This window comes from Xyrauchen texanus, chromosome 37, assembly GCF_025860055.1.
Source record: "Xyrauchen texanus isolate HMW12.3.18 chromosome 37, RBS_HiC_50CHRs, whole genome shotgun sequence".
NCBI lineage: Eukaryota > Metazoa > Chordata > Actinopteri > Cypriniformes > Catostomidae > Xyrauchen > Xyrauchen texanus.
Genome location: NC_068312.1, coordinates 20,107,795 through 20,122,927, shown reverse-complemented (window position 1 = coordinate 20,122,927; position 15,133 = coordinate 20,107,795). Strand labels below are relative to the sequence as shown.

At 38.4% G+C, this 15,133-nt stretch overlaps 1 pseudogene; it reads right to left on the bottom strand.

Moving 5' to 3' along the window:
• Positions 1–1,694: 1,694 nt before the first annotated feature.
• LOC127630553 (DNA excision repair protein ERCC-6-like 2) lies at positions 1,695–14,110 on the bottom strand (annotated as a pseudogene).
• Positions 14,111–15,133: the final 1,023 nt, after the last annotated feature.

The window sequence follows — 15,133 nt, the reverse complement described above, 5'->3', positions numbered from 1 at the left end:
TCCATGAGAAGAGGCAGCGGCAAGAGAGAGAGAGATTCATGCCACTTCGTCAAAGCAATTTCACCACTGCAAAACTATTTATGCCACTTTTTTGGCCTCGAGACCATCAACTATTTAAGTCATTTAGCTTGCCTGAAACCAAATGAGAAGCACTGATACAGTCTGACGGGAATATATGATTGTCTTTTTTCGAGTAAAAACAAAAAGTGAATAAAGTGCTGTTTCCAATTTGGATTTATCCTAGTAAATATTGCCAAATCATGTTCAGTGTTCAGCTACACAACATATCCTTATAGAAAATTATATTTCATTATCTCATACAGTATTAAATACACATTACAATTACATAAAACTCAGTAAGTTTTTCCAAGGATAGCACTTCATCCAAAATCTGTACCGCTGAATGAACCTACGAACACATATCTTTGTCGATGTTGATTTATTGTAATATACACTAATTTGAAGTGTTTTTAATTGTATTTGAAGATGATTTAGAAGATGATTGAGGTTATTTTTTCTTTTAAGGACAATATATATTGTACACTTGTACCCTCATCAAAACATGAACTCCAAATCATATAAATAAAATAAGACACTGTGATACATGTATTATATTGCCAGTCAAATATACTGTACAAATATACTTAATCCTGAGGAATCAACTGAAAATTTCAGAACTTTTGAGTATTTCAATGAAAGAATATGCATTAAAATAAAACACGTCTACACTTGCCATAAAATTTTACATTTTAAAACATTGCTTATTTTCCAATTTTTTTTTTTATAAAATATTAAAATGAAAAAGGAAAACGTTTGGGTCTGGGTGTTTTAAGTTTGTCTAATTCTCTAGAGTTTCCATAAAAATTTCAAATTTTTCTTCCAAAGTTGAGAGCTTTCAGTTTTCTCATTACTCCTAGACTTGATAGAGACACTAACATGCTTACAGATCTTCTCTACCTCAAACAGATCTGTAAGTTTATTAATACTCTCTTCATTTCCTTCGTTAATATCTCAAAAGTCCTTTCCTCTACTCATTTCTCTTTTTGCATGTGAATGTTGTTGATTCTCTTGGCTGCTCTACACTTTTCTTCTTTGATTTGAACAAGTCATTCAGAATGGTTGTATCATTTATAAGGTCACTGATGAGGGAGCAGGAGTTCTTTTTTGAGCTTGAGGTTGCGCAATCACTTTTGGGGACAGGAGATGACCATGAAGGTTATTCCTGGTCCTTGAGGGAATCTGGCTGGTGAGGAACTGCCATTGTTGATATCACTTTCTCCTGTTGGAGCACAGCTCCTCTGAAGAAGAAGTCCAGAGCTTGTTGACAGGAATGAAAAGACTCTGTTTACACTTTAGTCTGAGTCATTTGCAGTGGACAAGGTCTTAATTTTCTTGTTTGTGTGGTCTGTACTGAAATTGTGGGGAACCTCAGGGGGTCCTCTACCACATATTCTCATTTTCTTTGATGTTCCTTTCTGATCCTCAAATTTAGGGTTTGGGATTCCAACTTGCTGAGCCGAGCTTGTTGGGTGGGCTCTTTTTGAGTTATGTTTTTGTCTGTCTGGACTGGACATAGCGGGTGCCTGTGATGTGGGTGGCTTTGGCTCAGCATTGGGTTAAGAAAAGGTCTTTTTGATAATGTACTTGATTTCAGGGTTCTTCTGGCCATAGAGGTGCCATAATTGGCTTAGTCTCTAATCAGAATTGCTTTTCAGAATCTCTTCTGCAAAGTCCTGCACTGCGTCAACTCCAAAGGACTGAGCCATCTTTCCAGCTGCTGCATGCAAGATCTTACAGATCACAGTGGTACAAATAACTATAGAACATTGTTCAGGTTTATTAATGTTTGTTTGTTTCAAACAGTGTTATTGTCCAGAATTATGAATTATGAATAATGTGAATATCAAGGGGCAAAAATAACTCATCTGTGGTTTTGAACGGTCAGATACCACCACAACAGTAGGTGGAGGTGTTCTGAGCAATGCCTAAGCTGAGTCTGCAAAATGCGCTAGCTGATGTACTAGTTTCATGGGTACATTGATGTAATGGCGGTTGGCAGAAATCAAAGGAGGGCTGCGCAATTATAGGCATTCCTTGACTATGGCAAAGACAGCAGAAACAAGCTATTGATGAGCAACATTAAACAAACTAAACAAAAGACTTTATCATCATGTCTTGAAAGGTCACATGCCTGGGCCAGTAGTTAAAATTAGTATAAATAGATGCATGGTGCTCAGAGTTGGGAGGGTTACTTTTGAAATGTATTCCACTACAGATTACAGAATACATTCTGTAAAATGTAATTTGTAATGTATTTCGTTAGATCACTCAAGGTCAGTAACATATTCTAAATTCTTTGGATTACTTCAGCACTGATTTTTTTACAACATTTTTACACTAAAGCAATACAAAATTTAGTTCTATAAATTCTAAAATTTAGAATACGATATTTTCCTAATATCAAATTTCTTACTAGAAAAAAGAAATTATGATCTAACATGAATTTTCTTGATAAATAATATATGATCGTGCCTGGTAACGTGTGCATGTAAAATGGCTAGGAATAGCAGTTTAGTTTAGTGTAAAGCTGACAATTTACACAAGGTTTATTTCTATTTCTTCTGCTTCAACTTACTTCAAACTTGCTTCTCTGTCTGCTCGTATGAATGTAACACATCACAAGAAAGTGTTTCACAGCTGTTCAAATACACTTTGGATTGCATCATTTATATGTATAAATGTTTTCCATATGAAAGAACTAAATATTAAATTAAACAAATGACAATAAAATGCAAAGTAATTTCTTCTGTAATCAAAATACTTTTTGAATGTAACTGTATTCTAAATACCAATGATTTAAATGGTAACTGTAGTGGAATACAGTTAATTATATTTTGTATTTTAAATACGTAATCCCGTTACATGTATTCCGTTACTCCCCAACCCTGGTGGTGTGAATGTGCGAGCGTGAGGCGATCGTCTGTTTTGCGACTGCTTCGGGTCCTTGAAGTCCCTGGAGTTTGTGGTGCCACTCTAGTGTATGCTTGTACCTTTTGCGGACTGCGTAATATGCGTATAGGGGGCGATGGTGCTGTCAATCGACAGATTGCTCCTGTGGCATAACATCTGATTTGTTCACCTGCCTCACAAGCATTCATTTAATGTTTAACTCATTTAATGCATATTCTCTGAACGCGGACAGCTGACAGAACAACCACATATTTGGAACATAGAGTACACTTGATGGTCAACAAAAGAAATTTAGCAATTTAAAATATTTCAAACATATGTATACAATAACAGTACAGTTCAAATATAATGAATATCTATTTTATAATTTGTGTGTATGTACGTTAACATACACATTATGAAATAGATGTACTCATATTTCTGTTCTTTCATGTTCATGTTGACATTTTTGAGGATCTTGAAGTTGTCAGTTAAAAACAAGCAGAAGGCTTCTGACACGCAATCCCTCTCCCTATTCTTCACATTGTTGCTCACACTTTCACTACCTAACTTGCATACATAGACCTTCAGTGTTGTACTTTAAATCATATGTATTTTACATTTTCTGTTCATGTTACCAAATGCTATAAAGATACTGGATTTTAGTTTTAACTGTAACACGTTTAAAAATTACAAGTGGACATATCGTATTTTTTATTATATGTTTTAATTACCATGTTATTTTTGTTCCTTAATTGGCAGTGATTAGAAATACATTTATCACAGTAGTGATGTCAGCATGTTGCATTGTTTCTGTATACAACAAATAATATGTTGTTTAAATCTGTATATTTGTTGTATAATTATATAATTATTATCTCGGTCAATAATTTTGCCTGTTTGTAAATTTAACAGCACCACAGAACTTAAGTGTGCCATAAATCTAATCTTCATTCATTTCACATAAACTAAAATTACTAAAATTAAAAAAAAAAAAAAATTATTAAATAGTAATGTTTTTAACCAATATTGTTTTTGCAACCAAGTATTTTTTTAAGAAAAATACTCAAACTTATATTCAACTTAAAATTGAAAATAATATAAAAATAAAAATGAATAATCAATCAATACTATAATAACACTGGTTTCAATATGATCACAAGGCAAGTTGGCAAGATTTTTATAAGAGTTCCGGTATGATAGGATCGGCCACATTATTTAGACTAACAGACAAGTGGCATTTCCTATTAGACATTTCATAATCAGTGACGAGTGTGATTCTGAGGTTGCATTTTTACCTCTAACATTACACCTTTATGCCACTGTTGGTTAGGTTTAGGTTGGAGGGGGGTTCATTTAATAAAATGAATCTTCATTGTAATCAAGCCTGTATAGGTGAAAACAACTTGCTTCACAACTCCCTTTTGGCACCCCACTGTGGCCAGTTCACCTGGAAAATGGAGCTCACATGTGCCCATTTTAGTAAGCACAGACCAATTTTATCCAAAGAAAAAACAACCAACTTTTTGCAATTTTACTGTGAGATCCATCTGTTTGTTTGTAATGTAACTTCATTCAAGCTTCCATATATATTTCAATGGCGGAAACCATGTTAAAATGTAATAAATTTTATACTGTATAAGGTTTATAACATTTATTTTTTATTCCTAAAACTGAATCAGGTCTGACCAAGTCAAGTTTATAAATTCAGTGATTTGACTAAATTATGAACTTCTGTGGTTAATAATCTGTGGTTCATAACTTATAAGGCTAATATATAAACTATATACAGGTGCTCACTGAGGGCATTGTACAGGGCACCATTTTATACTCCTTGCATTGCAAAATAGAGGCAAGGAGTTTATGGCAGTCTGTATATAATCTCATAAGACCACAGCCAATAAGTTACAACATAATGAGAACCAGAAGCTTCACTTAATATTAAAAGCTACAAAACATGTGACATGAAACAACCATATGCACTCTTAAGCTGAATTAAATAGCGAAGTCCACGTAGTTGAAACCCCGTTTGAAAACATAAAATAACAACACAGAAAATTCAGCGGCTGGGGTGTTCAAGGAAAACCATTTAGTAATTTGAAACTGAAATATCTCAGAAGCTGCTTGTGGTGAAACTTCTAATGGAGGTTACCACCCTTAGTGGTTTCAAAGGGAAAAACTATGTATGAAGCAAGAGCCTCAAGTAAGTGTCTGTGTGGAGTTGAATCATGTTCCTGCAAGTGTATGTGTGTGTTTTTACCATTACATGAGCAAACAGTACAATTTGGGATATTGTGCTGAGGAGAAAAGTAAAGAGGGGGTTTTGCTCTTGACTTTGGCCAGGCTTGGGAAATGGGTGGGTGAGAATGCTCAGGGGTGGTCTCCCCTCTTCCCTCGCTCTTGCAGCCCCAGGGGCCAGGCAGGAACAGCACACTATAGCTGTGGGGAGAACTGGCACATGGCCCCTTGCTACCAGGAATTTCCTCTCACTGACTTGCTGTTCTTCTGTTTGTGTATTCAGCCTAATTGACACGATTATTTGCTTTGCTGTAAAGATGATGGTGATTCAGATTCTCGTGAGGGGAGAAAAGTAGAGCGACTTAGTGAATAGAATAAAAAAACATATTTTTTTGTGAGCGGCGGGCAGACCCGTGGAACCAATCATCCATCCGCGAAGGCTGTGGGGAGGATGGAGGGTTCCAGTCCAGCCCTGCGCTGACGGTAGCCCGGGCAAGCATGGCTCTCACTTCCCAATCCATCACACTGGCTGGTCAGGAACATTCGACTCGGTTAGGCAATTCAATTTGCCCCCCACCCCCCACCCAATCTCAGGGTTGAGTCGGTTTCGTCCCGTGTTTCTCAGGTCCGAGCCGTTAGAACTCGGTAACATGCTGACAAACTGACAAGGTGGATCGCTTGCACCTAGCGCCCTTTCCTTCTGCTGAGGTAAAATCGTGCGCTCTTATCCCAGGAGATCCCACTAATCCCCTGTATGTATTTTCTACGGTACGATCCCCTTGCGAGTGGACCGCGTCTCCCTTGGGCAGTTCCCACTGGCCCCTGGTCGCCGTGTCTGTAGCAAATCCTCCCTCCCAATGAGGTAGGATCTACCACCGCGCCATTATCCACATGTGACCTAAAAGCCCATGTGATGCATTTTACCTCTCTATACTTCCCCCAGTCTGGGCAGGTGTCGTCTCCGCAGGGTCTTTCCCCCCTGAAAGAATAGGAAAACTGGGAAAGATTGCCTTTCCCGATGCATATAATAGCGTTAAGATGGCCCCAGCCGCATAAACTCTGAGAGAAACATAGACAGAGAAAAGGCGTAGCTGGCGCGGCCTGTTCCCATGCTTGGCACGTCGCCTTGTTTCCCCCTATCGGTGGTAAAGAACCAGAAGGCTTTGACGATTTTATGGAATATTGGGGAAGGGTACGTGCAGCCTGACACAGCCGTTCCCCTATCACACATCCTGCGGATGTAACCTCCGTTCCCTGATGGAGGGAACGAGACGTTGTGTCCTCCCGGCCACGTCGCTGAACCGAGCCACTGTTACGGCCGAACCTCATTGTCGGCTCCTCAGAAAAATCCTGAATGAAACAGAGGCATTTCCCTCCCTTTATACCCGTACGTCCAGGGCGGGACATGCAAATTCTGTCTGCCAATTTCTCATTGGCCTTTTCTCATAGATCAGATGTGCAAAAGGCGCTCAAGAGAGACCCCTAGTGTCGCTTCTTCGACACAACGTCTCGTTCCCTCCATCAGGGAACGGAGGTTACATCCATAACCTAGACGTTGTGCTTACTTGCACAAAAATTGCCACCACAACGCAAGGGTGGTTTCCAGGGTGGCATCCTTACTACGCTGTTGCTGGGTGGATATTCTGGTCCCTCGATATGGCTCAGATTTCTCCTTCAATACAAGTCAATGGGATTTTTTATCTCACTCGTTTCAGTGTACTCACTTTATTATGTGAAAATCATAAATCTACTGATTTAGAAACATAACAGAGCAACAGTCAGGTTTCAGGAGTGAAAATCCCAATAATTTTCTACTTAGGCAACATGATTTCTAAAGATAACTAACAAACATTTAAAGACAGACGTACCATGAGCATAGAGGTTGTTAATAGATGGTATATGCATCTGTTGATGCTATCAGTCTGCATAATTTCAACATATTTTTTTAATTGTGCACATCGAACCCCAAGCCCAAAAAGACAAAAACTGCTGATGCAGGAACAATATTGAGGAGATTACGAGAAGCATGGCTGATATGAATGCTGATATACATAATACAAATTAACAATAGCAAATCAGATGTAATTACATTTTCTGAAGCAAAATGTGTACACTTATTTTATATAATATTTGCTCAAATTTGCAAATAATAATAAAAAAATGCTCTTTCCCAGGGCACTTCATCTTCAAAAAATGAAAAACGTTCAATACCATCTTCAGACATTTTTTCTGCAAACTTTTACCCGTTTGTGAAAATTATTCTTGCCACCAACCTCAAGGTCTGCAGACTCTTCCATATGCATTTAACTAAACAAGCTGTGGGCTCTGATTTTGTCTGCATTCGAGATCCATGATTTTTCCTAGCAGAGACTCCCTCAGTCTCCTCTGATTCTCTGGACAGATCGCAGCCTGTGCTAGATCTTTCTCCCTTAGCCTTGGTGGGCTTTTCCCAGTTCTCATCGTCCTGACTCTGGTTGCTTGACTCTTCTTCACTGCTGTCTGTTCCCAGCTGTATTCTCTGAGATATATGTTTCTGGAGCAGACAGTAAAGACCTGAATTTCCAATACAGGTAGCACCAGGTACCATTTCCTCTGTTGTGTGTGATTCTGAGGTTCTCTGCCTGGAGCAGCAGGGATCTTCATCCTCACTAGCACTGCTGAAGTCCAACACTCCAGTGGGCTTGAATCCAGTAACTGCTGACCCACCTGCTCGCTCAGAAGAAATATCTGCTGACAGTGGATTCTATAGATAACCAATATGGATTAGTTGTACAGTGTAGAGTCTCCATTTAATGAGCTCAACACTGTGTAGCATATTCATATTAGAAAAAACGATGGTATAAAAATACAGAAGTTTCCATTTGTTTAAAGAAATAATTGAACCATTAATACAAATGGTTTTGTTATGTTCCAAACCTGTGTGTGTGTTCTATCTTTCTTTAATGGGACACAAAAAGTGAATGCTTTGAAGTATATCCATACTGCTCTTTTCCATATAATGAAAGTCAATGGTGACAAGTGCCGTAAATATAGTTAATTCTATATTTATTAGTGAATAACAACTTACATTTCAGTCTGTTCATCACAAAGCTATTAGGAATATAGAGTACAAATCAAATGGACCATCTTAATCGTAATTATGGAGTGTTTTTTTTTGGTAATTTTGGATCTTGACCGCACCAGTCTCCATTCGCACAAAAGTGTGGCTAGGCTATTCTTCAAAATATTCTCTTTTTGTCTTTTACAGGAGAAATTATGGCACCAATGACACCAGAATTCTTCTTTTGGTTGAACTACTGCTGTTAACGCATTCCTGTTAAAGAACTGCAGTACCTATGAATCTTGAAAAAAGCTTCACCAATAAAGAGTCGCGGCAAACAAACCACAGCAAATAACATGGGAAACAAATGCTCTGCAGAGACCACTAGCATGACATACTGTGAATAATGCATCAGTCTCCCTATATTCTCAATATATTGGTATATATATATATATATATGTCTGCTATTTACATTTGTATTGATTCTTAAGTGAAATATGGAATAAACAGAACATATACACACAGAATCAACTTAACTCACATTATATATATGTCTTTAAGCCAAGCCTAAACAATCTAGAGGGAGTCCAACAGAAACGCTTCAAAATCTTAAACTGATTAAGGCGTACTCTTGCATCGCTAGACATAGTTTTAATATTTTTTAAACCGTTTCCCATTCCCCATCCTCCAATACCAAGTTCAAATCTCTTTCTTCATAATCTCTTAAGGCCATGTCACCAAGACATTGAATCAACGAGGAATAACACACTGACACTTCATGTCCCTTTCCAAAGGCTGTGAGCATCATAAGAGAGTGTCTACAGCTTTAAGGGGCTATGTACTACCACCAAACATAGTACAAAGTAGATGGCGCAACTGTAAATACCTGAAAAATTGTGACATATTTAGGGTTATATTTCAAATGATCTCAAAGCTCAGTTTTCATAAAGGTCAACAAATGTAGCAACACCCCTCTCAATCCATCTTTTCAGCAAAAGGGGGACTTGTTAAAACAAGCGGTTCAGCCATATGCTTGAGGAAACATTTAGGTAAGTATCAGGACTGAAAATGTGAGAAACCTTTGTCAATACTGCATGTAAGTGTGAAATAATGGGGTGCATTTTTACTTCTCTAGGCAATTTGATAGAAAGACTTTGCAATAGTGAGATTGGGGTAAGGACTGCCCATTCAAGGTTGTACCAGGGAAGGGCTCTCTCAGGTGGAAGAGATCAGTGGGCCAGGTGTCTGTGATTAAAAGCATAGAAAGAAAACAACATTAAAAGTATAGAAATAAAACAACATTTTGGGGAGGCTTGTCAATTGCTTTGTCAATTGATCTATGTACAGTAACTTACTGAAATGCAACAAAGGTTGTTTACCATTTCAAAAAAAAGAACTTCTAGATGGAGAGACTGTAGTAGATAATTGAATTTGTGGATACAAATCATTTTTATAATATTGACCTTCCCTGCCATTGACAGATGTAGTGAATCACACGAGAAGTCAGTGGCATATGGAATAAGTGACTTAGATATATATATAAAAAAATCTATTCTAGAGTAAATTTTGTGAACTGATCAAAAGGTGTAGTCCCTCCCAGATGGATTCAGAAGTCTCCAAATGTCTGTAAGACACATCCTCTGTAGTTCCAATGTTACTCTACAGGGTCTACGCACCTTTGCATCACTATAATTAAGGACCGGATCCATTAAAAGATTGATGTCTCCACCCAAAACCATATCATGAAGGATCCCAGCTGCATGTAACTTTACCTCAATCATGTAACTTTACCAAAAGTTCTGATCATCAGCGTTGGGTGCTGTAATGCAGACTCAGGTTGAGAGGGATCCATATGCGGTTTATTCAATACAAAAAGTTCAGTGAATGTTCACCGGCGTTCGTGACAGATGCATATTAGCCAAAATCAGATTTTGCCCCTGTATTTCAGTCAAAACAATAATAATTCTTCCTAAATTATCTTTAATCTTTTTGAGACATTTAAATTGTAAACGCTTACTTTTCAATGTGATGACTCCCCTGCTCTTACTTGAACCAGCACTACAAATCACATGCCCACCCCATGCATTGCCAAGTTTTTCAGCTTCCTGTAAAGAAAGGTACGTTTCTTGAAGGAATACTATATAAAAAGTTTTGCGCTTAAGAAAAGATACAACCTAACATCTTTTTATAGGGTGCCCCAGCCCATTAACATTCAACGTGGAGAGAAACATTTTACCTATATTAAAGTGTGACATATTGACATGGCGAAAATTGTGAACCAAAAATTGTGTACCAAAGGCTAAATTATATAGACCACAAATTAACATTATTGTAGTCATAAAATCCTTAATAACCCACAGAACAGAAAAAAAATGCACTTCATCCTCAAACATAACAGTTCCAACTGGTGTCCATCGCTCAGAAATCCAATGGCCCATGGACGCTCATGAGACATTCCGGCCACTATTGCGACCAGATTGTGTCACAGTTCCGGCTTATTTGCTGGTTCCTTTTGTGTGTCTGTGTGTTTTAATTCGCATTGTGTGTTTTGACGTGAGTGCGGAGTAATTAGCGTTTCCTTGGAGACGATCATTTGCACCGCTCACGAGGTAATCGGATTCACCTGTGTGTCATTACAATTGTGTATTTATTTCACTCTCAAGCCTCATCTAGTCGCCAGATTGTTGTTTATCGTGTGCAGTTTTGCCTTCCTGTCGTTCTGTTTTCACCTTTGTTTCTCTTAGTATTTATCAGTGTGGATTCGGTGGTTACCGCTACTGGTATGAATGTTGGATTTATCATATGGACATTTTCTCTGAACTGTTACTGCTCTGTGGATCACTCACCTTGTCAGATTGTCATCCTCTCCGCCATTTCTTGCCCGAGTCTCATCTCTTCACAGTCATTACTACTCTGTGGACAACTTACCTCATCGCCGTTATCATCCTCACTGCCTTTCCACACATGTCCGGGTGTCCCAGTTCATCACTGTCATCATCGTTATTCACCTTTCTGCAACCAGGACCAGGTTTTCAGTCATCAGTTCATTATTACATTAATTTGTGTTTCAATAAAAACTGTTTTAAGTTTCGTTCCCTCTGCATTTGGGTCCTTACATAAACCCCACTTGATAGAACAATCTGGACAAACATGGACCCAGCAGAGGGAACATCTCTGGTTAAAACTATTTCACCACAGGGGGCACTCCTCGGTCGTCAACAGGAGCAACTCACATCCACCAGTCAAGCCATTGAGGATGTGGCGAGACGGATAGCCCACCTGATGCCAAGGATTGAACAGCTTCACCTCTCCTCCAACGCTGGTCCCCCCACCGAAGTCACACCTCCACCCACAGCGGTCTCAACTGCATCAAGATCCTCTGAGCCCCAGTTAAATCCTCCTGCAACATACTCCGTGAGCCTAAGATCTGTCAATCTTTTCTGTTCCAGTGCTTTCTGATTTTTGTATTACAGACATCATCATTTCCCTCTGAACAAGACAATGTTGCCTACGTCATCCCCTTTTTGACCAGTAGAGCTCATGAGTAGGTGACCACTGTGTGGGAGAATGAGCATCCTTGCTGCTCTTCCTTCCACATATTTTCTGATGAACTTCACAAGGTCTTTGACCAATCTATGTCTGGGAAAGAGGCAAGGAGATCATTCAGTTTCTGACTTCTCCATTGAATTTCATATCCTCGCTGCATCGTTCGGTTGGAATCAGCAGGCGTTGTGGAACCGGTTTCTGCATGGGCTATCCGAACGCATTAAAGACATGATCTATGCCTTGGACTTGCCAACCATGACGATTTGGTGGACCTAGCGTTTAGGGTTGACAACAGGCTGGCCCTGCGTCATCGTCACCATAGACTTCCTTCATCCGGTGCTTCTGTGTCTGCTGCTACTCAACCTCCTTTGTCTTCAAGTCCGGTCTCGAGGAAGAGCTCATGCAGATTGGGAGAGCTCAACTATCTGCCACAGAATGACACCAACACCTCATCAATGGCCTCTGTCTGTTCTGCAGATGACCATGACACACTGCAGCATCCAGTCCGGTAAAAGACACGGCTCAAATCCCCTATATATATATATATATATATATATATATATATATATATTATTTTACCTTTTTCTTAACATAAATCATGCTATTAAATCGAATATAATTATGTTCAATAAAATTAAATAAAAAAAAGTCCCCATTAAACAATAACATCAAACCCACAACATGAGCAAATGTGCTCTACAGCAAGTTAACAAAGGGAGAGAAAAAAAAGAAAGGAAAAAAGAAAGTCTGGCAGGAGTCAGTGGGCAGATAACAGAACAAAACTTGTGTTGATCGAGTGCACACCATTGATTTAATGAAGGCCATAGCTTGTGCAAAGTCGGGAAAAACCATGATACTGTGGTCCTATCAGCACAACTTGCTTTTATTCCTCGCCACTTGAAGAACAATGTCTCTGTCAGCCGACCGCAAGAATCTTACTAGGAGAGATCAGGGTCTGTCACCCACTCTGGAAAGCTGACTGAAAACTCTGTGGGCACACTCAATTTCGAGCTGGCAGTCGGCTGTGTCGATCAAATCGAAACTTCACCATGTCTTGACCTTCCTTTCCCTTGGGGATTTCAAAGAAACAAACGTTATTACACCTGCTCCAATTTTCCATATCCTCTAGTTTTTCCCACACTCCTTCCACATCAACCTTGGAAGCAGGTGGGTTCATAAGTGCTGGGGGATGTTAAGTGTTTACCAGAGCCATTTAAATATTTAAATAGAGCATAATTAGCTTGTAATGTAAAGCCTGGAGCTATAATATCAAGCACCGATTTACACTGTGTACTAAGGATAGTTATGACCAAAAATAACTTTCATAATTTATAGTTTTTGCATTTTCTTCTTCAAATACAATACCAAAATCAATTTTACTGCAAATCAACTGAGAGAGGCATACAGCTTTTAGCACAATTTTGATTTTAACAGACTGCTACGCTGCAGTTTTTACCCTTCCTTTTCAGAAAACCGTACTGGACATGTAAGGTTCGTTCCAGAGAAACAATTAGATAAGTCCTCTGCTGAGCAAATAAATGTGGTATAGATAGTAAGTTTCTGTGTGGTCTTCACCATTGAGCTTGAGAGGGGGTTGATTATGACCATGTGTTTGCTGTCATATCGTGGGAACAGTGGGATTATGGGAAAAAAGATGGGTGGGAAAGAGAACCATTTCAGACACGGGTCTATGAAAGGGTGGATACTCACTGGCTCTTGCATCCTCTCATCCACGTCTTGTGTTTTGGCCATCATGATCCCCACCTCCACTCAGCCCTCCCTCTGTCGGCTAAGCATGCGATTCCCATAATATAAATGAGAGGGAATTCATTTAATATAAACAGCCCATTTAAAGCATGTGATTAGAGACATGTACAATCTGCTAGGACCTTGCAGACAGAGGACCCCTTTAGGTGTTATCAGTATACTCGTCAGACTCCTCCAAATTACAATTACATTCTCACAATTTAGATAAATAATCAGCTCAGAGTGAAACTGTTTTCTACTTGATTAGTGTTGATAGTTAGTCAGCAATGTGTGCCAAAAATCTGTGCTGATATCAAAAGAAAAGCTATAGCAACTGATGCGACACATTAATTGTTTATACCAGGATATGGAAGACTGTAATGCTGAGTTTGAAAGTTCAAGGTTAACAAGTGCCAACTGCAACTGCCATGTTTTTGCCATTCTGACCTGCAGTATGCTGTGGGTTGGGCAGGTTCCATCAGTTTGCAGGCGTAATAGGTTGCGGATGCCAAACAACTCTCCAGCCTGGCCGTCAGTACCCCGAACAGCCTCAAAATACCATTATGCATTCTCCCTGCCTATTACTGACATCCCTACAGATGAAACCACCATGAAGATCAAAGTCAGTCACTTCACTATAACAGATCAGACTTTTATGCTCTCATGGTAGATCAGAACTATAATTAAACAACTTTTTTGAGCTCTCCTTACAGGGTAGATACCAGACACAGGTTTATGTCCCGAGAGCTGTTGACTGTTAATACATATAATTTTTATATATAAAAATTGTATATATATATATATATATATATATATATATATATATATATATATAAAATAGACTAAGACTAGATCTTAAAAACAATTATGATTTTACAAATTAACATGGATGTTTCAGTCATTACATTACCACCTAACCTTGGTGGAGAGAAAGAAGAGTAGAACTTTGTCTCTCTTCATGATAAAGTGATTAAGGAACAAAAACAGGATGAAGCTAAAAGCAGAAACAATCTTTCTATCACAGCATGTGGAAAGCTAAAGGTGTTCATTTGAATCTGAAAGAGAAAATGTGAAATAACATGTCAGACAGAAACAAAGTAATGGCATCTCCGATTTCAACTTCGGTACTAAAAATGGCATTAGAATATGAAAGTTAGAGTAGGAATTTTCATGGAATTGTCCATGCTAACTGTCCGTTTGAGTGAATTGATTCAGAAATCTGATTCAACATTTTGTCTGCGGCACTCAAAGATGTGCACATGTGCCATTTTTCATTCAAATGTTTAACAATACATGTATTATCATATTGGTGTGCAAAAATTATTAAATATAATTATTTTTATTACTGTATTTTACTTTAAATATTTTGAATATAATTGGCTAAAATGGCTCTTTAGTTTAAACAAAAGTTCCTAAAATGTTAGTAAAAAAAAAAATCATCCTTTAAAGCCATTTCTGAGCAAATATATAAATTACTGAAATAAATTGCATTATGTTAAAAGGCTGAAAATATGGATATAAAAATGTATTTTAGCTATATTGCCCAGCCCAAGTAGGCACTGGGGTGAGATTAACAGAGCGGGCTGTGTCTTTTCATTCTATTGCTGATGTTTC